Source organism: Episyrphus balteatus, chromosome 1 (assembly GCF_945859705.1).
Source record: "Episyrphus balteatus chromosome 1, idEpiBalt1.1, whole genome shotgun sequence".
Classification (NCBI taxonomy): Eukaryota; Metazoa; Arthropoda; class Insecta; order Diptera; family Syrphidae; genus Episyrphus; species Episyrphus balteatus.
In genome coordinates this window covers 59,902,347-59,928,798 of record NC_079134.1, presented here as the reverse complement: position 1 = coordinate 59,928,798, position 26,452 = coordinate 59,902,347, and the positions used below count along the sequence as shown (strand labels likewise).

Genomic DNA, 26,452 nt, shown 5'->3' with positions numbered 1-26,452 from the left:
ATATGACCAATTTGGTCAAGTACCAATTTTACCTATGATATAAGGTTGCTTTATAAAAGTTCCCATTTTAAAAGTAGCAGCCCTATATTTTTCATTATAGTTATCAACTAACAATGCCAAACAATCTCCTAATAAGTGTCAACTAGGTTAATAAATTATAGTAAAATAAAAAAATACACAAAAAAAGTTTTGTTTTACGCGAATTTACTTGGTTACACGAGCTGTTGAAAACACTCGGGTACTCGGGTACCCGGGTACCCGAGTATTTTAAGGACCCGGGTACTCGGGTATTTCGGGTACCCGGGTACCCGGGTAATACCCGGGTATTTTGGTACCCGGGTACCCGGGTAGCATTGGACCCGGGTTAGTACCCGGGTAGAATCAAGAGCCCTACTAGCAAGGTCAGCAACGCCCATATCCGACGAACCAAATTCCTGCACGATCAAAAATTAAGACAAAAAATACTTCAATGTCCCACAGGGAGTAAAACTCTTCGTCATCTGCGGTTCCAACGCTTGTCTTCAATGACACTCCCTTTGTTAGCTCTGTTGAGAAAGCTAATCTTCTTGCAAAGCAGTTCGCTGCCAACTCAACACTGCCAGATAGTGTCATGACTCCTCCAGTACTTGAGTGTGTAAACGGATCCATGGGACGAATCTTCTTTCGCACTCGTACAGTGGCAACAGTCCTGAAAGACCTTGACATACACAAATCCGCTGGCCCCGATAGTATCCCTCCCATCGTTCTGAAGAGGTGTTCTTCCACGCTGGTAAAACCACTGCATAAGCTTTTTCATCTGTCCTACTCTACTGGACTCGTTCCGAGTGGATGGAAAACCGCATTTGTCCAGCCTGTTCCTAAAAAAAGTCGAATCCTCCTCACCCTCCAACTATCGACCGATTGCACTCACGTCCCTTCTTTCCAAGGTCATGGAAACGCTAATTAATTTCCAGCTTAAGAAATACCTCGAAGAACGGAAGCTTCTTAATGACCGGCAGTACGGCTTTCGTAGCAATAGGTCCACTGGTGATCTCATGGTATATCTCACCGAACAGTGGAACAAATCTTTGCATCGTTTTGGAGAAAGCAAGATTATTGCGCTTGATATTTCAAAGGCATTTGATAGAGTTTGGCATTAAGCTCTCTTATCGAAAATGCATGCATTTGGTATCGATGATTCTCTTCTTCATTGGATTAGAAATTACCTTTCGGGCCGTTCAATACAAGTCGTATTGGATGGTTTCAAGTCTGAAACCCACAAAATAAACGCTGGTATGCCCCAGGGCTCCGTTTTGTCTCCGACTCTCTTCCTCATTTTCATTAATGATCTGCTCTCTGAAACTTGTAATCCATTAAATTGTTTCGCTGATGATAGTACCCTCAGTTTTTCATATTCGTTTGAGGATTCACACCCAAGTAGAATTTCATGCATCAAAAATACAATGCTGCTTACTATCATTAAAACGGAACCTTCCACCCATGCCACTATCAATGAGTGGCACTTGCATCGAGGAAACTGAGAAACTTTCCATTCTCGGTATAAGTGTAACAAACCACCTTCTGTGGAACGAACACATATTCGATGTCGCCAAAAACGCTGCGAAATGTTTAGGTTTTCTCCGAAGATGCAAGAAATTCTTCTCATCTTCTGATCTAGCTGTAATCTATAAAGCTTACATTCGACCAAAACTTGAATACAATTGACACATCTGGGCAGGTATTTGAGTTTCTTGGACAGAATACAAAAACGTGCTTTTAAAACATTTAACATACAGTGCGGTTCACATGGTTAGACGCACCAATTTTCGTTTACATAAATTTCATTTTTTTGTAGGTGTGTGCAAGAATAAGCAAAAAAATTGTATTTATTAGAATGGTTATTTAGTTCTTAATAGAAAAATAAAAAGAAATAGTGGGTGAGTGGAAGTTAACGGTACTTTTTAGTCCTTCTTGTCCGTGATGTAAGAAAAAGGGCAGCTTTTTTCGGTTCACATGATTAGACGCACACCTTAAATTAGTTAGTTTGGCGAGATCTATTGCACTGATTTGATTACATTAGGAAGATTAAACATCAAGAAGTTATTTTTTAGTGATTTTCATTCAAAATCTGTTAAAAAAATTTCTGAGCGCGAAAGAATAAGGGATAAATGACGCGTTGGATTCCAAAGATCTTTCCATTAGCCCCATTGCCAAAAAAATAGGATGAAGTGACTATTTCGAGAGAAATTATTTAAAAAACAGTGCCTCCTACGAAAAAAACTTCAAAGGAGGAACAATAGAAGTTTTAACACCCCAGGAAAAATGAAAATTTATGAAAAAAGCGTCGAAAACAGCTCTATCCCCGAGCAAAATTAAAGAAGAATCTAGGTTAACGGGAAGAACATCAACTTTTCGGTGAATTTTTTTGAATGTTGAACATCATAGATTAAAATTAAACTTAAGAATAGTTTTTAAAAACCACAATTTGAAAGAAACAGCGGATGGAGATCGCACGTCTTCACATAACGTGGGAAACAAGTTTTTGAAGTTTTTTTTAAATTGGCGAAATGTGTTTTTTCTAATGAAAAAGAATTTAATTTGAATTGTTCTCATGGGTATTTCCACAACTGTCACGATTTTCACAAGGAGGAAAAGTTTTTGACACTTCAACATTCAAGAAAAGGAGGAGTAATGGTTTTGGGAGCCATTTAATATTACATTCGATTTAGTTTTCGTTTCAATCCGCTCTTTTTTTCAAACGGCGTTTTTTAAAGACTATTTTTAAGTTTTATTTTAATCTAGGATGTTCAGAATTAAAAAAAAATCACCGAAAAGTTGATGTTCTTCCCGTTAGCCGAGCTTTTTCTTTCATTTTGCTCGGGGATAGAGCTGTTTTCCACGCTTTTTTCATAAATTTTCATTTTTCCTGGGGTGTTAAAGCTTCTATTGTTCCTCCTTTGAAGTTTTTTTCGTAGGAAGCACTGTTTTTTAAATAATTTCTCTCGAAATAGTCACTTCATCCTATTTTTTTGGCAATGGGGCTAATGGAAAGACCTTTGGAATCCAACGCGTCATTTATCCCTTATTCTTTCGCGCTCAGAAATTTTTTTAACAGATTTTGAATGAAAATCACTAAAAAATAACTTCTTGATGTTTAATCTTCCTAATGTAATCAAATCAGTGCAATAGATCTCGCCAAACTAACTAATTTAGGGTGTGCGTCTAATCATGTGAACCGAAAAAAGCTGCCCTTTTTCTTACATCACGGACAAGAAGGACTAAAAAGTACCGTTAACTTCCACTCACCCACTATTTCTTTTTGTTTTTCTATTAAGAACTAAATAACCATTCTAATAAATACATTTTTTTTGGTTATTCTTGCACACACCTACAAAAAAATGAAATTTATGTAAACGAAAATTGGTGCGTCTAACCATGTGAACCGCACTGTATTAAGGGTATTTAACTCCCTTTAGTGCGCGTTAATTAAAAAAAAAAAAAATATAGGCAACATTTTTAAAATATTTTCTTTTGTTTGTACTTTCAGTTTTTATGATTACGTCAATGTACTTGGAACTGAACAAAATATATATAATGGGCCATATTCATAGTAATATTTAAAAAGCGATTCTTACTTAGACTGGAGTTTCAAATTATTACCCAGGTTCAAAGCAGCTCTTTTCCATAGAAAAATTATGTAGAAGTAGATCTAAATAGTCTATGAATAAGATAAACCCCAGTCTTTCTTAGAAGCAAGAAAGTAACAGCTTATGAAAAAAACTATGAATATGGCCCAATATATTTTATAAATTTTTGATTGTGATCTTTGACAAGTTCATTCATGTATAAAAGACCAAATGTTGACTCAGTATCAAATCTATTTCTAATTTTAGTTTTAAGAAGTGTTATTTTTAACATCTAAACTGCTTCTAAAAAAGACTGGAGTTTATCCTATTCAAATTACATTGGATAATCCCTAGTCTAAGATAAACTGGGTTCTAAATAGATCTCTCATTAGCTGTGACTTGGTCTCTGGTAAGAAAACCTGGGGTTTATCTTCTTCTTAGACAGCGTAGATCATGCATGTCAAACTTGCGGCCCACAACGAGTAGCTTTGCGGCCCTCAACATTTTTGATAATTTTGAGCTTAAAGCCTGGTACACAGATCCGAGCCAAATTTTAGGTCCCATACCAATTATCGATAAGATGCTCAGATAAATTTTATCTCGGCTTAATTTTTTTCGACAGTTTGTATGGGAGCTAAAATGTATTTTATTATGAGTTTGTTTTGAACAGTTAAAATTCCAAATATGCTAAAATTTATCTCGATCAGCGTACCAGGTTTAAGGTTATAGTTTATATTTTCTGCTCAACGCACATTCACCTCTTTTTTAGCAAAAATCATACCACTGGACAAGTATCTACTAGACAAGTATCTACTTTCACACAACCTTCTGGTGCAAGCAGATATTTTTATTATTAAGAGAAATAAGATTCAGCCTAACTTACACATTGGTCTGGTGAAATAATTAGAAGTAAAGAAGAGATTGTAGGTGCAGGAAGAAAACATTAATGTTACAATTCTTCTTATTTTAATAAATCTGTTTTATAAAATTCTGGTTTGATTTTTTTGCGGCCCATAAAAATTAAGATCTCGCTGTTTTGGCCCCTAGTAACCTTTGAGTTTGACATGCCTGGCGTAGCCCACTTCTAAAATAATTTCCTATGAAAAAAAAACTGGAAGAGCAATAGAGCTCTATTTAAGTTATTTGCGAAATAAAAAAAAATTTAAAAATAATGCTTTGAGAAAAAAATCATGATTTCATGATTTGAGTTCAAAATTCATGAAAATTAAGATAAATGATAGTTTTTGGCAACACTGCGTGATCGTCCAAACGATTGACGTTTTCAATTTGACGTGAAGCAACTCTATGGTAAAAACGTTAACGTCTGACGATAATCTGACATTTAATCGTCCCGATTACATATAACATATTTTGTATTTTTTTTACTTCAAATATTTGAATAATATATTTAAATTCGAACACAAAGTTTTGAGACTTAAGTTAAGATATATAATAGAGTGACCGCAAGAAATCGATTTTCGAAATTTGGTCGGGGGAACCCTATAAAATGTTCCGCCTTTGCAGATTTTTAGATAGCCAAAATTTCAGTTCGATTGGATAAGTCTAAATGGTGCCGACACTCGCTCAAAGTATCAAAAATCTCAGTTTTTTCACTGTTTTTCGCAGAAAATTAGCTCTAGCTCCAAACAGAGGGGGTTATTTTCACTTTTTATATATTAAATTAAAGGTAGTGTTGTTACACATAACTCAGATGCTAAATTTGTTTAGTTTTACTAAAAAAAAAAACAAAATATTGTCATCAATTTAAATTTTCAGTACTTACCTCAAAAAGAGCTGAAGGCCAAACTCGATTTAAAATGAAACTTCTTTTTTAACTGATTTTAACAAAAAACGAAACATTAAAAAAAGATAAAAAAAAAAAAATACTTAATATCGTCTTATGCCTACTTTTCACGATTTTAGCCGCACGATATGTCGTTCGACTAGGATTTTTCTATAGGGATTGTCCTTTTAGTCGCCTGCGAATTACGTTCACACGAGTGGAAAAGCTTCGCCGCACGGCAAAAATCGGCTCGTGAAAAGTCCCCATTACATTTCTAATACATAACTAATGAAGTAATTACTAAAAAAAAAATTTGTCAAGAGATTTACTTAAAGTAGTTTTGGAAGCATCACGATACAATTTTCGGCACTCACTAACTACTTGAAGTACATATTGTACTCCTCTCTCTGCCATGTCATTTACGACTTTAAGTGATTGCACTTTGGAGGTGCAAAAGATTTGGAGGTGCTTTGAGAAAACTTGTGTCTATTTTCAAAACACTTAAAATTTTTAAAACTTCTTTTAATATTAAAACAAAAACGCAACCGAATTAATACTCACATTTTATTTTAAGTTAATTTATTTTATACACAAAGTAAAATTAGCAAAAAGCGCGAGTTTATTTTAATAAAATTATTGAACTTCCAACGAAACGACTCGTGAAGCTTAAACTTCATAAAAAAAAACAACAAATATGTATTTTACAACTGCATTTTATTTTTTTTTTTCTATAAAAAAAAAACATAGCAGAATCAACCCCCAATGAGTGCCCTTTTTTTTTCAGTCAATTTTACTCTGTGCCTCTATTGTTGATAAAATTATTATATATTATTATATATTATACGAGAACCATTTCGATTAGATACCTTTCTATAACATAGAAAGTTTCATTTTAAATCGAGTTTGCACTTCAGCTCTTTTTGAGGTAAGCACTGAAAATTTAAATTGTTGACAATATTTTTTTTTATTAGTAAAACTAACCAAGTTTAGCATCTGAGTTATGTGTAACAACACTACCTTTAATTAAATATATAAAAAGTGAAAATAACCCCCTCTGTTTGGAAGCTAGAGCTAATTTTCTGCGAAAAACAGTGAAAAAACATAGATTTTTGATACTTTTGAGCGAGTGTCGTTTCAAAGGGAACAGTGTCAAAGGTTCCATCCCAAAATGGGGACTGAAATTTAAATGTTCGTCAGTAGCGAACACAAAGCTATGACAGCCATTCTGACTTATGCAAGTTCTATAAAATGCATGGCCTTCAATTGATTTTTTCATCTCCTCCCGGACTATGCCATCAGTTAAACACACTGATTCCAATGACTGATTCTTTTTTTGAACTCTGTAAATGGTAAATTAAGAATATATTTCTTGTCCACAAATACCTAAGATGAAAAAAAAATCACTAAATATGTTTTCCACATAAATTTTAATCAATCTGCCTGCTGCCCAATTTTCAAAATTTTTTACAAGCAAAAAATTAAATTTCTAATAAGAATTTTTACCAAATAACGAAAAAAAAACTGTTTTTATTACCCATTTTTTTTTTTTACAATTACAATTTTGTTTTACTATTCTGTAGAAAAAATTATTCTTGATTAAAAAATTCAATGTTGTTATCTGATTGTTTATGACCCTAATAATTTTATTCGTCGATTAGTTAACTGACTGTTTATTAGAAGACTGAAAAATCGGCTCTTAGAAAAATAAATTAAAAAAAAATGTTTGTTCTGAAAAATTATTTGTTACCCACGAAAATAAATCATATACAGTAGCGAGCAAAAAAAAATGCAAACAAAAAAAAACATTTGCATTTTTTTGCTCGTCTAGAAACGCATATTTAGGTAGACTTTTGACCAAATAATGGTTCTGGGGTAAAATATTCCACAAACTGACTGTGTTGAATGAAAATAAAACAGTTTCAATATACCAAATTTGTTAACTTAGTTCTTGTTCAAAACTCTTTAAACCTCTTTCGTTTGCATTTTTTTGTTCGCTACTGTACTTCGAATGAGGTCAAAGCCAATTAAAGAAATGTTTTCCTAATTTTAAAACAAACTTTAATTTTTTTAAAAGTGAAGATAAAGTGGAGTAGTTTTTTTTTCTCAAAACTGAATCAAATTTGCTCCGAATAGAGCACAGTCCGAACCCTGCTTACAAACTATAAGAAGCAAGATCCGAACCCTATCTATCACTACCTTCTAAACCATGGTATAAGAAAAGAAGATAATATCATAAGCAGAAAGTCTGTTTCAAAAACTGTCAGACGAAATAAAAAAAGATGGCTTCCTAAGTTTTTGTATTGAAATTGTTGTTGTTTGTCTTGGATATTGTTGTTGCTTTTGACTTTGATAAAACGAACGCCATAAACTTATGACACCACCTTAGAAATGAAAACGCTTATGATACTACCTTCTCACATTAGAGGTAACATGCTTTTTCTATATTCATTGTTTCATACCTCTGAATGGTCTTTTAAGTGCCATGTCCGATGGCAGACTCTCCAATTCCTCTATAGTTTCTGTGGCTTTATACAGTGCCGCTCACTTGAATAGCACACTTTTTTTTTTAGTTATAAGTGCATAAAATTCCTGTCTCTTAATACCAAAATGATCAATATTTTACTATTTGGTATGTTCCCTTATGCACTCTCTCTGTGAGCGAAATCATTCATTTTCAATGACCCGTTAGTTAAATTTTGCAATTTTTGCGGAACAACTCTGAAAAAAGTGCTCCTATTCTGGCTCACTTGAATAGCACACCCGCGTTTTTTTAAGTTTTCGTGTGCAAATCAAAGAAAGTAGAAATGCAGAAATGTTCTCCGATGTCTTTTAGTTATTTAAAGCTGATTTCAGTTTAAGTGGGTCCCACGAAATAATTGGTAGAGGAAGAAAAAGCGAAAATTATGAGTGTCCCCCGTTTATTCGCCAAAAAGGTAAAAAAAATGCAACAAACCCGGAAATTTCTTTTCAATTTTTTTGCTCAATGAGTCCAATTATGAATAAAATATGAAAAGGTGAACAGTAAGTGCTGTTACTGCAGCTGACAGAAGAGCGATTCTACGACTCGCGTAAAATTCACATGACTCTTCCGCCAAAATAGAGGGAAAAGTGGTGTAAAAGCAAGTGCTTCAATATTGAAACGACTGATTTCGACGGCTAAACACTTGAAGCCATTAAAGCTAAAGACAAAACCATCGGTAAACACCTCCCGTAAAGTGCAATGCCTAAATTTCTGTCGATCTTATGACATGAAATAAAGCATGTTTTCTCCGATAAGAGAAAAATTAGTTTAGAGGCCCTCGTTGGCTTTAACTATTATTGTCATGATATGCAAAAGAAGGGCCATGTATAATCATAAAAATAACAGTTTAAGCCAACGGGGGCCTCTAAACAAATTTTTTTTCTTATCGGAGAAAACATGCTTTACCAAATAGTAAAATATTGATCATTTTGGTATTAAGAGACAGGAATTTTATGCACTTATAACTAAAAAAAAAAGTGTGCTATTCAAGTGAGCGGCACTGTAGTTTTGAACTATTGCTGCAGGGTTCTGAGATGTGGTAGCTGCCGTGCTATAGATCTCAGCCTTGTGGGTTTCCCTAGCCCGTTTGATAGCATCAATTACATTGCACGTATGTTCCGATGGTTCTTTTTTAACAGCCGTATTCCCATCTTTTTCAATCGTATACATTACTGATGAGCAAACCTACAAATTTAAACTGTAATAAAACTTTTTAACCATTATTAAAACTAAAATTTACCACATGTTTTCTTTTTCTTGAGCCTCCGGAAAAGGGGTTGGTTTTTAACCGGTGTGTTGGCATACCCAATACTGGACAATTCCATTATCAGTAACAACCTTCTTACTTTTGTGGTACTGGTATTCCTTGTATTTCAAATTAATTCCATTATTTTGTTTTTTTATTAATTGAAGTTGATCCATTTTTGCGAATTTAAAATAACCACAAATAAATAACACAAGTGCACAATGATTAGCAGTCGATAAATTTAGTTTAATAAAAATCGCGCGAAATCTCTTTCCCATCGACAATCCAGACCAATATAAATATTAGGGTGCTTCTTATATGGTCGAAAAATTTTTTTTTTCGATTTTTTAATGGGACACCCCTGTATTATGTTCTACCATATAAGCATAGTATATGGTATTTTTTTCCGATTTTAATATTAAAATTTAGGGGTCGCTACCATTCAATAAAGATTTAAGTAAAACAAAAATATCGATTGCAACAAAAAATTTTAACGTACGCTTAAGACCCGATTTTTCAATCTTCTAATAAACAGTCAGTTAACTGTCTGTCAAATAAAGATATTAGGCTCAAAAATAATCAGATAAAATCATTGGATTTTTCAATTAAGAAAAATTACTCAAATAGCTATTCTACAGAATAACACAAAAAAAATGTCAAATTCAAAAATATTCAAAATTAAACTTCCCCTGTATTTTTATCAAAATTTCTTTCAAAACAGTTAAAGATTTAATATAAAGTACTTAATTCTAATTAAAAATTTTAAAATTTTTTGAGAAAAAAAAAATTTGGTGTATTTTTCAAAACTTTGAATTGTGGTAGCGACCCCTAGAACGTGTTTAAACTGGGCCAAATTTTACCTAATTTATATTTAAGGCAGGAAGAACAAAATGAGAGGGTGTCCCATTAAAATTTCGAAAATTGATTTTTAAGAAGCACCCTAATAAATATTAATCGAAAAAGCAAGTTGTTGTCTTAAAAATGCAGGTGTTAGACAGGGAGAAGCGATTCTCAATCACACCTTCCCCTACCTTATAAGTCGATTTGTTTCTTATGGAAAGATTTCTCGTCAAAACTCATTACAAAAATCAAAATTATGTATTTTACATCTACTTCAACTATTGCTCCTTGTCTTAAGATAATAACCCACCCTTTTACAACTTCCTCATCTCCCACACATACACCTGTAAACGCTTCAAACAAAAAAAAAATTTGCTGACTTGTTCTTTTCTAAAACTTGCATTTAGTTCAGTCAATGGGGAAAAATCCGACAATTGTCTGTCTGCTAAGTTTGGATGCAGTATTGAAGAGGGGTTTATCCTGAGTATAAATCTCAGTTTGCGTATTATTTGGTCTTGTGGGGCGTCCACCATTTTGAAAAACGCATTAGTCTCAATATCTCGAGAACGCCTGGTCGAACAGAAAACTTGCAAGGGCTTTTTAGATTGGAAATATAATTATTAAGGTGGAGCGATTTTATTTTAATTTTTTATTTTCGAATTGGCATAGTAATAAAAAGTTGCGCCATTTATAAACGAACAAAACTGTATACTTAAAATTTTTAAATAGTTTCATTTTGAGGTGCCCCAAGCCCTCTGAATGCTTAAAAAGGGGACTTTTTGACCTTTAAATTAAATGGGGAAAAATAAAAAAATAATTCATTTTGTTATTAAATAAAGCTGTTTTAAATAATGATTTTTGAAAAATTGGTTTTCAAAGTCAAAACTTAACAAACAAATTATGTAATTAACTACAAAATTTGTTTTCAAAATTCAATGCTCTCATTAGTCTTATGTCAAAACAGTAACCCGGATACAAAAATATTTTGTCGTTTTAGAGAAATTAAAAAAAAAAACCAAAACTATTTTTTTTATAATAAATTCTTTATTTTTTGTCTCTAGGTGTGATACCAATTTTAAATAGCAATGATTTAAGGAAATGCCTATTTTTGCAGGGACATATACTTTTACTCATGATAATGATTATTTCTTTGTTTATACTTTAGGTAGAAATTTCATTGAAGTCACTGTAGCGTTAAAACTGCAAATGAATAATGATTTCTTACGACTTAAGCTGTCATTCCTGAAAATTTCATCAATCGATTCAGTGGTTCAGTTTTTGTTGAATTTTTTCCGCACTCCCATACGAATTTCCCCAGTGTGCGACGTTGCACCGCTGTACTTGAAAATAAAGGTTATAAGACCAGATATTAATCAACTGATATCGTTCCAAATCAAAAACTTATTGATTTTACCAAGAAATTGTTTTTTTTTTACGAATTTCAAATGCTGGTGCTAATATTTTTCACACCAAAAAAGTGGTATTTTTTATTTTGATGAGCATAGCTTATTTATTTTTAATTATAATGGATAAGTGCTTACGTTTCTTGATTACTCTAAGTTTACTTCTGTTAATAAAATGTATAATAAAATTCTAATTATTCTTGTTAAAAAAAATTTTTGATTTAAATCTACAATAAGTGGTTGGTGCAGTTTTTTTCACAGAGCTGTATATAAAATAACAATTCTTTAATTTGTTTTAATTTTAAAATTAGGATATTTTTGACATACAATTTAATAAATTAAAAACATCACAATTTAACAATAAAATTTATTTTTTACATCTTAACGCACAACATTAATATCACAACCAGATTGAACTTTTGCTCGCTTTCTGACATTTATCAGACATAGTTACAGTCACCCACATAATTATTGGGCCAAATGTGTATAAAAAAAAATAAATTATTACAAAACTAGGTGTGTTTTTTTGTTTCTCTTTATAGATTCTGGACAAAAAAATGTCATCGAGATATTTTAAATAAAAAGAATTTACGTATTAAAAACAAGAATAATTTAATGATGTAGACTGAGTTTTATTGTTTGTTCTGTTTAAAAAAACAATTTATTTTGATTGATTTTGTTTTTATAACTATAGGATTAAAGAATAAACAAATTTCTATGCATTTTTTAAACACATTAATATCCTTCTTCATTTTTCCACATTTAAATCAAGATAAAGACTTGGCCCAATAATTTTGTAAGTGACTGTGCTTTTTATTTGACAGCAGATTTTATGTTTCAATCAGCTGTTCAAAGTCAAAGTGCCAGAAGCGCTCTTTGAGGATTTCTCAACGTAACGCGACGACGCGTCTGGCAAAGCGTGATTGTGTTTCTGCTTTAAAAGCTTTAAAAGCTTTGAACAGCTGATTGAAACATAAAATCTGTTGTCAAATAAAAAAAAACAACAGTCACTCACATAGTTATTAGGCCAAGTTTTTATCTTCATTTAAATGTGGGAAAATGAAGAAAGATATTGTGTTGAAAAATACATAAAAATTTGTTTATTCCTTAATCCTATATAAAAGCAAAACCAATCAAAATATATTTTTTTTTAAGAGAACTAATAATAAAACTCAGTCTACCACATCATTAAATTATTGTTGTTTTTAATACGTAAATTGTTTTGATTTAAAATATCTAGTTGTCGTTTTTTAGTGCAAAGTCTATATAGAGAAACAAAAAAAAACACACCTAGTATTGTAGTAATTTAATTTTTTTTATTCACATATGGCGCAATAATTATGTGGGTGACTGTAACTGTCATTGTGAGAGGTTACACTGATTTCGTATGGTTGAACTTTTGGCAGTTGTCAAAATCGACGGCAAAGCGTGATGGTGTTTCTGCTTTTATGTTCAGCGATTCTCTTCTCTAATGCTCTCTGTGTTGTGCCGATGTAAACTAGACTGCATTCTTCCCCCTCTTTACCGTTGCAATCAATTTGGTATATGATGTCGTGCATGTGTTCTTTTAGAATTGGTGTTTTTGTGTTAGTGTATAGTTTGTTTCATTAGATTTGTGTGCAAATGTGACGTTATTTTCTTCTCTTATTATTTTGAACAGAAGTTTGCTTTCAGTCATATTAGGTATAGAGGGAACCTTTGCAAATATTTTAGGATTGCCATCTGAATTTAATAATTTCTTTTTTGTGTTTATTTTGTTGTTGTTTGTTTTTTATAAGTTGTTCAATTAAGTATTTGGAAAACTATTAATTTGATGTATGAATAAAATTTTTTGTTTGTTTTCTTCATGGAATTGTTCGTCACTTATATCAAAAATTTTATTAATGAGGTTTCTGCCTGTATTGATTTTTTGTGTCATCGGTTGTGTTGAGTGGAAATTTATTAATCTTCCTGATGACGTTGGTTTTGAGTACCAGTTGAATATTGTCGTATTGTTCATTCTAATTAGTGTTGTATCTAACCCTTAACTATAGTGGTGGGTCCAGGGGACCCACATCTACTTTTAAAAAGTTAATAAGATTTTTAAGACTGAATTTTAAAGTGCAAATTTTATTTTGAAAATGAATTTTCTCTTTTTTTTTACTTCTTCTAAAATTGTTATCTTTTAATGCTCAATAAAAAAATTTATAAAAAAATTCAATTTTGTATTTTATTTTATCATTTCAAAACACCTGGGTCCACTGGACCCACCACTATAGATACTTCACAAAATGTCACCACTATAGTTAAGGGCTAAATATGGTAAACTATTATTCTCTTCTATTTTTATCGTGAATTGTATTTTATTGTGATATTGATTAAGTGTTTTTAAAATTTGGTTTTGATCTTTTTGTTTGATTTTGGCATCTACATATTTAGCGAAGAATTTTGAAGAGGCGATCGCTCTTGCAATTTGGCCAAGAACAAGCTTCAACATGAAGTTATCAATTCTATTTATGTTGGCCCCATATTATAGAACCTCGTTGGAACATTATTGCGTGTAATCATAGCATCGAGCATCGAGCATTTTGAAATCAAATTATAGGTACACAAACGTTCGGAATTTTTGTTTCACAATTTTTCGATGCCAGAAGTTCTCGACTATGTTACAGAACTTAGGCACAGAAGCTAAGAATAAGAGCACAGATGTCGGTTATATAGTTCATTTGTCGAATTCACTAATTAATAACAAATATCGCGAATGCGAATCCAGTTAACTCCCCGGGAGCAAAATTCTGCGAATTCACTAATAGGCATGATTAAATCGTTAGAAAATAAATCTTAAAACATTAACTTAAAACATTAACCGCCAGAATTACAGTAAAAGTTTAAACTAAATTTTTGTTTAAACTGTAGTTCAACATTTTACTCAGCATCTCGATTTCATTTAAACCATGAACTTTTTTCTTTTGGCAGTTTAAGCATAGAGTACCTGGGTGACCGAGCTTTGCTCGGCAGGGCCGTCTTTAACTATCCTGGGGCCCTTGGGCCCACAAGAATTTGGGGCCCTTTTGGAAAGTAAAATAAGTACAATGGTTGGCTTAAAGGCAATGGTTATGGTTAAAAAGGGGTGCCAATATATCGTTCCATATAAAGTACCTAGTGTCTTTATTATTGACAGGGGGTGCCAATAATACGTGCATTGAGACATCAATCGTTGCCACTGCCAAAATTGTACTTTTTATACTGCCAATAATTATACCCTGTATCCGTTATAAGTTTCAGTTTGAAGATTTGGAAAAAAAGAGCTCAAACGGATTGATAGATTTGCTAAAAACTCGGCAAAGACGATTTGTGCGTAATTTCCAAGAGCGGTTTTTTTTAATTTTTTGTTTTTTATTTTAATGTCTCCTTTGCAACGGATATCTCCAATATAAAGATTTCGAGATAATGCAATTTTCTCAAAAACGGATAACGATTTTGCTTTGAAAAAAAACATGTAATGCTGCAAATAAGGCCGCACATTTGAAAGAAGAAAAATATTTTTTTTGGACCGTTATTAACGGTCCCTACTTGCCATAGAACCGATTTCTTAATGTAAACGACACAACCGATTTTAATGAAAATTTAGACATAAAAAGGGTTTAAACTGATATTAAAATTAAGAAAACTTAAAAAAAAATTTTTTAATTTTTGGATTTACCTAAAAAAAATATTTTTTTTTTTTTGAAAAACAATTCCTTTTAAAGTTATTTAATGAATTTTATGTGTAAGTCTTTAAATTCGAGAGCAATTCGCAATGCAAATTAAAAAATGGTGCCAACCATTGTACCATGGCGTTTTCCATTAAAACAAAACATTGATGTAACGTCGACGAGCCGGCAAAAGTTTTTTCTTAAACGTTTTCCAACGGAAAAAGTATTGTTGTTTTTTTGCCGACGAATTGATTCTTTTTTCGTCTTTTAATGCAAATCTACACATATTTTTACACTGATTTTAACACGCACTACAAGTTTGACAGTTTTGCAAACTTAAAACGAAATTATTATTTTAGGAAAAAGATAATGGAAGAGAATTCGTTGTTATTATTAATAAATAATAAATAATCTTACCTACAGTGGAAAAAAAAGATATTTTTCTTGTTTTTTGAAAATATTATTGTCTTATTTTTTTTTTTTTTTTTTTGAAAATTGAATTTGGGTTTGGTCGTTTGGATTTAAAATTTTGTCCGCATACAACGCCACATAATTTGTTTTCCTTTTGAAAACATATTGTTTGGATGCCACATAAAAATTAATATTTTTTGTAGATGTAGATGGCCGACAAAAATGCTTTGAGAATAAAAGAAGTGTGAGATAAATTTGCGTACCTTCGGGGCCCCCCTGAGAATGGGGGCCCTGGGCACGGGCCCCGTGTGCCCTTATGGTAAAGACGGCATTGTTGCTCGGTATCCTTAAATGTTATAACTTTGAGTGAAAAAAAAATCAAATGTAAACAGCAATTTTATGGAGTGGGTTTGAGTTTGCAATGACCAGTTTTTTCGCGGGTTACAAAACACCACATTCCCACTTTATAATCCAGTTTATTTAAGTTTGAATATACGATCAGCAATGAATAGAAGGGTTACAGGAATCTGCATTATCGAAAATGCTTACAGCAATGAGATCCCTTTTTGTTCAAATTTTAATTTACGGGTCAGAAAGTTTTGGATGGTGAATATAAAGTTAATCTTTTTTTTTTGTATAGCCTTGTCGGCAAAGCTTAGTATGAAGAAATACTATTTTTATCCCTGTCTCTGTTCTATTCTGTATCAGTGGATTAAGATTAAGATTAGGGTGAGAGGTGGGAATAATTCGCCTTATCACTGCGGCCTCTGATGGGCCTATTGTGATGTCCTCTTTTTAGAGTTCACGTAGAAATCCTGAGTTTAGAAAACTTTGTATGTTTTTGGGTGAACTAGCTAGTATGAACTAGTATCAGTGGATGCTTTACTCCTTTCTTTTTTTTACTTATATAGGGTGTCCCAAAAGAAATGGATCAAACGAAATATGCTGATTGGGGAACTTAAGGGCTCTCAGAATTTGGAACCTTGTTCCTCCCAAATCCTTACGGGTTTCAATTTAATGCAATTCTTGTGAAATTTCGAAAAATCCTTACTTGACAACAGTATTTTGCTTCCTGCGCCCATTATTGATATTTGTTTTTTTTTTTTTAATTCTTTTACGAAAACATTGCCAATAATTAGGAACAATTAATTAATCAAAATATTTTTTATTCCATACGCCATATTTCGCTGCAAGTTAACTAACAGTTTCAAGTTTTATAAAAAATCTATTTCTAACTTTTATTTGCGACTAACACCGCAAAAAAAATTTTACGCTGTGAAAATGGTTTATTATTTTAAAAAGTTGCCCTGTTATTGTAGTTTTCAAAAAAGTATAAAAGTTTCCTAAGTTGCAGTTAGATCACAAAATATTACAATTTGAATTCAACAAAACAGGGTTTTTCAGAACAAAAAACAACCAACTGAATAAATGATCAATACATGATCAAAAAAGTCATGATCTAAAAAATTTTGTTTAGTTATTGTAACAAAAAGAAAAAGAAAAATGCGTAAAACATGGAACCATCCCTCAAAATTTTATTGAAGTCGTTGAATCTCTCTCTGCGAAAACAAAACTAATATAAGAGAAAATACTTCCAAAATGTCTAGGGGACCTCAAAATTTCATCGAAATCTTTAAAGTTTAAAAGAAATTCTATGGTAAAAAAGTGGGCATGGCAGTGGGCGGATTTTTCCAAAAATACTTACAAAACTTTTAACTCCCTTAGATAAACAAACCCTTAAAATGTCATCGAAATCGTTAGAGACGTTTCCGAAAAAGAACTTAAATGTTAAAAAAGTGCGCTTGGTAGTGGGCAGATTTTTCCAAAAAAAAAAACTTCCAAAACTTTTTACTTTCTTGGATGAACAAACCCTGAAAATTTCGTCGAAATCATTAGAGCCGTTTCCGAAAAAACTTATATGTTAAAAAAGTGGGCGTGGCAGTGGGCGGATTTTTCAAAAAAAAACTTCCAAAACTTTTTACTCGCTTATATAAACAAACCCTGAAAATTTCATCGAAATCGTTAGAGCCGTTTCCGAGATCCCAATTTTATATATATTTATATATATATATATATAAACAATTTTAGCTCGTTTAAAGTTATAAGATATGTAATAAACTATAGAAATTATAGGATATGAAATAAAATCAACCGCAGAAATGTTTGTCATCTGCTGACAACGATTTGTCAGTGAAACATAAATAAATTACAAACTAAAAAGAGAACAAGAATTATGTGAACCGTAGACTAGAAAGACTTAAAACTTCTATTCTAATAATAGCCCAAAAATAGACTTTGAAGGAAAAAATTGTAACAGGTAGATTTTTGGTTTACGGGTAGGTGAAAAGTCCTGAACTAACCCCAGTCCGCTAGGCCCTATGTAGAAGGTATACGATCGCATAAACTTATATCTTAAAAACTAGATTTTATACCGAAAATATGTTCCATAAACTTGTAGCTGAGTTGAATTTATTTAATATTGTCATTTGTCGTTTTCTTTTATTACTCATTGTTTATAAATTACAACACTTCAAAAAATCAAGGTGGTAATATTTGAGTTGAGCTTTTTAATACTTTATATTTTGATGAATTATATTGATATATGCAGAAGTTATAGCTTTTCAATCATTGCAAGGTCAAGCAAAAGAGCATCAGTTTATTTGTTTTGTTCACGTGAAAAAATACTGAAATACAATTAAAATTAAAACTTAAAAATAAAAAACACTGGCCTTGGATTCAAATGACCAATCGCATAATAATGGATGAATTGTGTGAAGTTGATCTGAAGCATAATGTATTGTTTCCGGATATATTTTTTTCAATTATGTGTTCAAATATGAGAAGAATTTATTTAAAAGAATATTTTTCACTTCTTAAACCAGTTTTTTTTACTTTTATTGCTTTTCATTCACAAACATGAACAAATAAAAGCATACTTTAAAAAGATAAACAATCGTTTTGCTGCTTTTAAAGTTAGACGACTTGTTTAACGATAAAGTATACTTTAAATCAGGCATGTCAAACTCAATGACTACTAGGGGCCAAAACAGCGAGATCTTAATTTTTATGGGCCGCAAAAAAGTAAAACTTGAATTTTATAAAACAAATTTATTAAAATAAGAAGAATAGTATCATTAATGTTTTCTTCCTGATACCTACAACCTCTTCTTTACTTCTAATTTTTTCACCAGACCAATGTGTAAGTTAGGCTGAATCTTATTTCCCTTAATAATAAAAATATCTGCTTGCATCAGAAGGTTGTGTGAAATTTGCAAGCTATTTTATATGGTGGTTTTAAATTGTCCCAAATCTGACTGAAAAAGTCTTATGAAAATCGGTCATATCCACTTCATAAAAAATTGGAACTTACTTTGGAGTTGCACTAAAACTCGAATGCCTCTATTTCCATATCATTCGACAGTTATTCTATTTTTATGAAAAAAAAAAAAACAAAGAATGCCATCCTAGGGCATTCATGATTTAACCTACCGTTCGTTTCCCAATTCACGAGATCCTATAGGTAAATTTATAATTTTGTTTTCAAGTACATTCCATATTCCATTAAAAAAGAGGTCAATGTGCGTTGAACAGAAAATATAAAATATAACCTTAAGCCTGGTACGCTGAACGAGATAAATTTTAGCAAATTTGGAATTTTGATTGTTCAAAACAAACTCATAATAAAATACATATGTCCCATACAAACTGTCGAAAAAATTAAGCCGAGATAAAATTTATCTGAGCATCTTATCGATCATTTGTATGGGACCTTAAATTTGGCTCGGATCTGTGTACCAGGCTTTAAGCTCAAAATTATCAAAAATGTTGAGAGCTGCAAACATAGAGGAAGGAATACCTAGAGACGCGACTTCGGTTGGTTTTTCTCTTCCACCCTACAAGCTGCAATGAGAGGAAAAACTCCACAGTGCTTATATGTGGTAGTTTTCCCGTGCATTTTAAATGGCACCAACACATTTAACTGTGGAGTTGTGCTCAAAACAATTAAAAACAATTTAAGTGCTCAGTAGAGGAATTAATTCATAAAAAAATAATATAATAAATTCAAAACACGAACACACGGAGTGAGCTATTTGAGCTATTCAAGTTCATGTACAACCCTTCAAGCAAACAAGTCCGACCTCCGTCCGAATCCGCTCTGCCTCAGGCGGAGTTGGGTCCGACTTCGGCTCAGAAACTGGTCCGAAGGCGGCTCAAATTAGTATGGAAATTATAATCACCGCGGAGCCGTTTTTATATGTATTGGTTTTTTCACCACGATTTCTCCTTCGACTTTGTGTTCATACACAAAAAGTTGCAAGTGTGTGAATGCAACCCCGCTTTTCTCCGTCGGAGGTCGGAGTGTCTTTTCTGAACTCCGTTTTCTTGCTTGAAGGAAAACCAAAATCATGTTTAAATTCAAAGCATTGTATATATATTTCTATAGTACTATCAATCCATGAAAATACTTTAGCGACATCTTTTGGTAGATCTGCACTTCAATTTTCTGCATAAGGTTCAAACATAAAATAAACTAGCGATCCCAGCGGTGGCGACGCAAAATAGAAAATTCTACTTCATGAGAGTACTATAAGAATATATATACAATGTTCAAAGTTTATGAGGACATCTACTGGTGAAAGGAAGGTATTAAACGCAATATACCTTTCACATGTATTCACAGATAGGAAAATAAGAGAAAAATAAGAGAGATGTAAACCAATTATCTGAAATTAAATTTGCGGGTGTTTTAGGCAAGGGGGGTACGAGTCGGCCATAAACAAAAAATACCAAGACTGGAAACTTTCGTACGTCTTTCCCCCCAAAACCCTTTTGTGTACAGTGTTGTCTGTGAATATATGTGAAAGCCACCACCATAAACAAAAAATACCAAGACTGGAAACTCGGCGGTCAACTGACGTTTGCCTACAAGCTGCGAGGTGTGGTGAATGTCGTGAACCTATCGTTGTGTTCGTGTCCGATGTGTGGTGAATGTCGTGAATCTATAAATGTGTGCGTGTTAACGTCATTTACCAACGTGGTGGCTTTCACATATATTCACAGACAGCAATGTACACAAAAGGGTTTTGGGGGGAAAGACGTACGAAATTTTCCAGTCTTGGTATTTTTTGTTTATGGCCACCACGTTGGTAAATGACTTTAACACGCACACATTTATAGATTCACGACATTCACCACACATCCAACACGAGACAACGATAGATTGACGACATTCACCACACCTCGCAGCTTGTAGGCAAAAGTCAGTTGACCGCCGAGTTTCCAGTCTTGGTATTTTTTGTTTATGGAGTCGGCTCTCTAGGTATTCCTTCCTCTATGGCTGCAAAGTTACTCGTTGTGGGCCGCAAGTTTGACATGCATGCTTTAAATCGTTCGAAAACATCAAATAGAAGACTCTCGTTTTAAATTTTGTTTTTAGATCCGACCTCCGTTTTACGGCCATATTATTCACTAGTTTAAAAAATACATCTGGATGTAAACAATGTCAAATGTCAAAAATAAATCCAATTCCATAATATTCACTACTTAAATCCAATCTTAAATCCAATTTTCTCGTTAAATCCAAAAAAATTTAAACTGCTCTCTGGAGGTCCGTTTAACTTTATAAATCCAGATGTAAAATTCATTTTCACAGTGTTCAGTTGTTTTGTAAAGTATTTTGTGAAGGAAAAATAAAGATAAATGCAAATTATACAAAATTTATTGAATAATCACACAAGTTTTTTTTTAGTGAATAATATGAACAAAAAATTAAATCCTTGGATTTATGAAACTCAGATTTAATGGATTGGATTTAAAATTAACTTTAATCCAAACTAAATCCAGAGTGAATAATATGGCCGTTAAAGTAGATTTACGGCCATATTATTCACTAGTTTAAAAAATACATCTGGATGTAAAGAATGTCAAATGTCAAAAATAAATCCAAGTCCATAATATTCACTACTTACATTCAATCTTAAATCCAATTTTTTAAATCCAATCTCGTTAAATCCAAACAAATTTATACTGCTCTCTGGAGGTCTGTTTAACTTTATAAATCCAGATGTAAAATTCATTTTCACAGTGTTCAGTTGTTTTGTCAAGTATTTTGTGAAGGAATAATAGAGATAAATGCAAATTATACAAAAATTATTGAATAATCACATAATTTTTTTTGAGTGAATAATATGAACAAAAAATTAAATCCTTCGATTTATAAAATTCAGATTTAAGTGATTGGATTTAAAGTTAACTTCAATCCAATTTAAATCCAGAGTGAATAATATGGCCGTTAGAGTAAGGTTTAAATGTTTGAAAATTTGCGCTAAAGTATCTAAAATATAAGATCATAAGCCACCTCCTTCGTCCTCCATCTTTTGCGATCTGTATTTTCTCGAAGTATTTATGACAAAAGTCATGGAGCGATTATAATTATCAAAATTGGTAGTAAACAGTTTTGGGTGATTCTCTAAGAACAAATTGAAATTTTTATTTAGGACCAAAACTAACGGTACCTGCAATATAACGGAAATAGAAAAGTTATTTTGTTTTTCAATCTAACAATTTTGATTAAGATTTTTGTGTACAGTGGTACAAATAAGACCCAATATTTATTTGAAATAAAAAAAATTATATAAAAAATTATTTTTTTAAATGGTTCTAACGATTTTCAAAATTTTATTTGTAAAACAATTTCTCATATTTTTTCTTACATTTTTTTTTAAATTCCTTGAGAAATGTTCATGAAAAGCTTTGAAATAATAGCTTCTTTTGCCATAAGAGGAAGTACGTGCGACCCAGTGGTGCAATTATTTAATATGTTGGTGGGCATTTCTTTAGAATAGCTTTATAGTATAATCTGTAATAATATTACATTGCGAAAAACCCCTTAAATACGCTTAAAAAAATTTTAAAATTTCATCACAAGTGCCAACTGCGTCTCTACTGTAACTTGTATGAGTGAAACGGGACAGGTCATAAAATCCATTTTGTGCACATTTTTATATTTTTTTCAGAAATGGCTTGTTGATTAATTGATTGATATTTGGGGTGTAAGATGTACTGCGACCTGTAAGATCTATTGTACCCCCTTTTAAGCTATATGAGTTAGTACCTCATTTTATATCTCCTCCTCTAACCTAATTCCTTTCATGAAATTGACGATGACGATGGTAGCGACCCATGTGTTTAAATCTTTGGTGTATTAGTGCATTGCAACTACCAAGGATGTGATCTGGTGTTTCTTCTTTTTCGCTACAGAATCTACATGTTGCACTATTTACTAAGCCCAAAATATGTTGGTGCCTTCTTAACTTACAGTGGCCCGTGAGGAGCCCAGTGATTAACCTGAGATTTTTCCTACTAAAACTGATACATGATTTGAAACGCTCTCGGTTGTAGTTCCCGAGAAGCATTTTCGATTGTCTCAGTTTTGGTAGTTCTGCCCAGTTTTTTGCTCTCCTGGTCTCCTCGTCTAGTTTTATTTTATTTTTAATAGCATTTTCTCCTATTTCGCAATACTGTTCGGGTCACATTAAAGGGGAATTTGCCGGTTTTTGCTAAAGAGTCCGCCTCCTCGTTTCCCTGGACACCAACGTGCCCAGGTACCCAGTGGAGAGTGACTTTGTTTATTTTGCCAAGTTCGTTAAGTTTTCCTATACACTCCAATACTAGCTTGGAGTTGATTTCGTAGGATTTAGGGCAGCTTGACTATCAGACATAATGGCAATATTTTTGTTTCGGTGATTTAATTCGAGGTTTATTTCTGCACATTTTACAATGGCATTTACCTCAGATTGAAAGATACTTGGGGATTGACCCATAGGTACGGAGAGTTCGGTACTAGGCCCAAAGAGTTTCTTCAAACTTCCCACTGGCTAATATTACTATGTCATCAGCAAAACCGAGACATGTTATACCTAGGGAAGTTAGATTTTCTAGTAGTTCATCAACAACAATTTTTCAAAGCAAAGGTGAAAGAAACCGCCCCCCCCCCCCTCCCTGAGGACAGCCTCTTGTTGTGATGATAGTTTGTACATTAAGACCTGCCCTTACCTCAGCTGTTCTTGTGCTCAGCTTTTCATTGATCCATCTCACTACAGTGATAGGAACTTTCTTCCTTTCGAGAGCTTTGTTTACAGCGACATGTGAGGTGTTATCAAATGCTCCCTCTATGTCCAGAAAAGCACATAAAGCTGTTTCTTTTGCATCCAAAGCTCTTTGTATGGAATTTGTTAGCTCGAAAAGGGCAGTTTCCGTAGATTTTCCTGCCCTGTAACCGTTCTGGCGATGGTTAAGTGGCATATTTATTAAAACTTCTGATCTAATGAAGTTATCTATTACTTTCTCCAAAGTCTTAAGTAGAAATGATGTCAGGCTGATTGGCCTGAATGACTTTGGGTGGGTAGTATCTTTTTTCCCAGTTTTATGAATAAAAATTACTTTAGCTCTTCTCCACAGGCTTTGTACAAGCCCAAGTGCCATGCTACTACGAAGTACGCATGCCATGCTACGGCATCAGGTCTTCCGCCCCTTTTTGCAATAAAGCAGGGAATATACCATCGAGACCTGGTGACTTCAAAGGTTGAAAGGTGTATATCGCCCCGTCAATTCTTTTGCCTGAACAGATAGCTGTAGCTAACTTCCCGTCTGTTTTGTTAGGTTTGAAAGGTGTACTTTCTATAACATTTCCTGTCATTGGAAACGAGCGTGGGAAGTGAGTGTTAAGTAACAGAATTGACCTTTGTTCTTCATTTTCAGTAAAGCTACCATCATTGTATCTAAGCGCTAGCGACTTTATGGTTTTATCTTTCGCTAGAGCCTTGTGTAGTCTCGCTGCAGCTGGAGTAGTGGTAATATTTTCACAAAAACTCACAAAACTATTTCTTTTTGCTTTTCTGATTTCTTTGTTGTAAATTGTCAACTCTGCCGTATAACCCTCCCACTCAGCAGTTCTTTTTGCTTCATTGAACAGTTTACGTACCTTTGATCTTTGTTTCGACAGATTTTTGCTCCACCAAGGAGCATCTTTCTGACCTTTGATTGGTTTAATGGAACAACTGAGTTCAAATGCATTGATTGCTCCACTTAACTTTGTACTGCACTCTTATAAAGTTTCCAGTCGGTTTTCTTAGGGTTCCTTCCAGAGGTATTCTCTGTGAGAAGGCGTGTTATTAAGAATGTAATTATTCTATGATGAGATAGGGAAGGTTCATTGGATACTCTCCAACACATTATAAATATCTAGACATTTTTCAAATATAAAATCTAAAAGGTACTCACCCCTTTTGTTTATGTCGGTACTACCCCATGCTGTATGATGAGCATTTGCGTCGCAACCCACAAGCAATGGTAGTTTGTTACTTTTGCAGTAATCGACCAGCCGTTGTACCTCTGTCGGTGGAGTGTTGTCATCGTTACCTGGGAAGTAAGCCGCCGCTACAACAATCGTTTGAAGTATACCGTCACACTCAATTTGGGTCTGGATCGGTACCAGATCCCTCGTCATAAATTCTGAAAGACATATAAATTTTATATTATTTCTGGGCGAGTCGTGCCTCGTGTCCCATATTAAATCAGAGTTACTACTATTAAAACCTCTTACCTGACCCTTGTAGGTCCAGGGTTCTTGGATCAGTGCTAGTCCCAAATTATCCTTTGCAAACATTCCTACCAGGACGGCTGATGCCGCTTGTGCGTGGTGGAGGTTAATTTGGGCTAGCTTAGTGATCCCGCGTCTATTAATTTTTTGTTTAACAGATGGAGACCATTTCTCCCTCATCTGCTAACAGATGATTTTCTTCCTCCTCAGTAGGAACCGTCTGACCCTTGGTCCATGCCCTCTAACTCTTCGTCAAGACGAACCTTTTCCATACCCATTAGGTCCAGTGAATCTGCCTGGCTGCCGGATTGGAAGGATTGTTGGATGTTTTGGAGGGGTAGTAGTGAGTTTGTAAGAGGGGTTTCATTGGGTTGATCGGAATTTGTAGTAGGAAAACGGGTAGGACGTATAATGCTTTTAGGAATTGGGGCATCTGACATTTCTACCGCTTGGGTCCCTTCGGGTGCTAGGTTTTCAGGCTTATGCAAAGTAGTGGGCCCTGATGGTTTCTTTAGGCCTGATACACCAATTTTGCCGAATTTGTAGTGAAGTTCATGTTGAGCCTTCACTATAGCCTCGGCCGACTTGGCATCAATGCTGATCACCATCAGTTGCCCCTTTCCTTCTGCCGTGGTTTTAAGCACCTTCCAGGTCTGGATTGCCAGTCACTCATTTTGGGCTTGGGTAAGAGCCAATGACTTCCTGTCTTCTTAAGAAATAAATACAGCAAAAATTAAATATATGCAGCAAAGTTTTAGACCTACAAAAGAGTTCTCAGAATTGAATCTCTTACATTGATATTTGTCGATATAATAAGCTTAGATTTGTTCATATTCATAACTAGCGCTTTTCATGATTTTGCGACTACTATTAGCCCGGTAAAAATAGATTTTTTCAAGGAAAAATTTTGTAACAGGCTGATTTTTGGTTTACAGGGTTGTATTGTGGTGGCTAATAATCTGTGAAAAGTTCTGAAGTTTGCTCTGATAAGAGCATAGATAAATATTATTTTGAACTAACTTAGAGCTGAACTCATTCAGCCTTATCGTGAGTTTCACGTGGAAACTTTTTCACCTGGAATATTTTTGTTTACCCGGAATTTGAAATGATATTGCGAATTTCACTCCAAAGGAATTTACATGTACCGTCAAATTAGTTGCTTGTTCCCCAAAAAATTCAAAATACGTGGAGTGTACCGAACGTGAAACATTTTTCGCCTAGTACTCATAATAGAAGAAAAACCATTTCTGAAATATCACCTTTCCTGTGCTTTCCTGAATGTTTTCGTGAGCAATTGTTCATTATTAATATTTAAAAATACAATTACATATTGTGCACAATATGTAACAGGCTTATAGCCTGTTTTCA

At 33.3% G+C, this 26,452-nt stretch overlaps 1 protein-coding gene across 3 annotated transcripts in view; it reads left to right on the top strand.

Annotated features, from left to right (window-relative positions):
* Positions 1-26,452, top strand: part of LOC129907745 (menin) — a 108,260-nt gene that overhangs the window by 59,838 nt on the left and 21,970 nt on the right. The window lies entirely within an intron of this gene.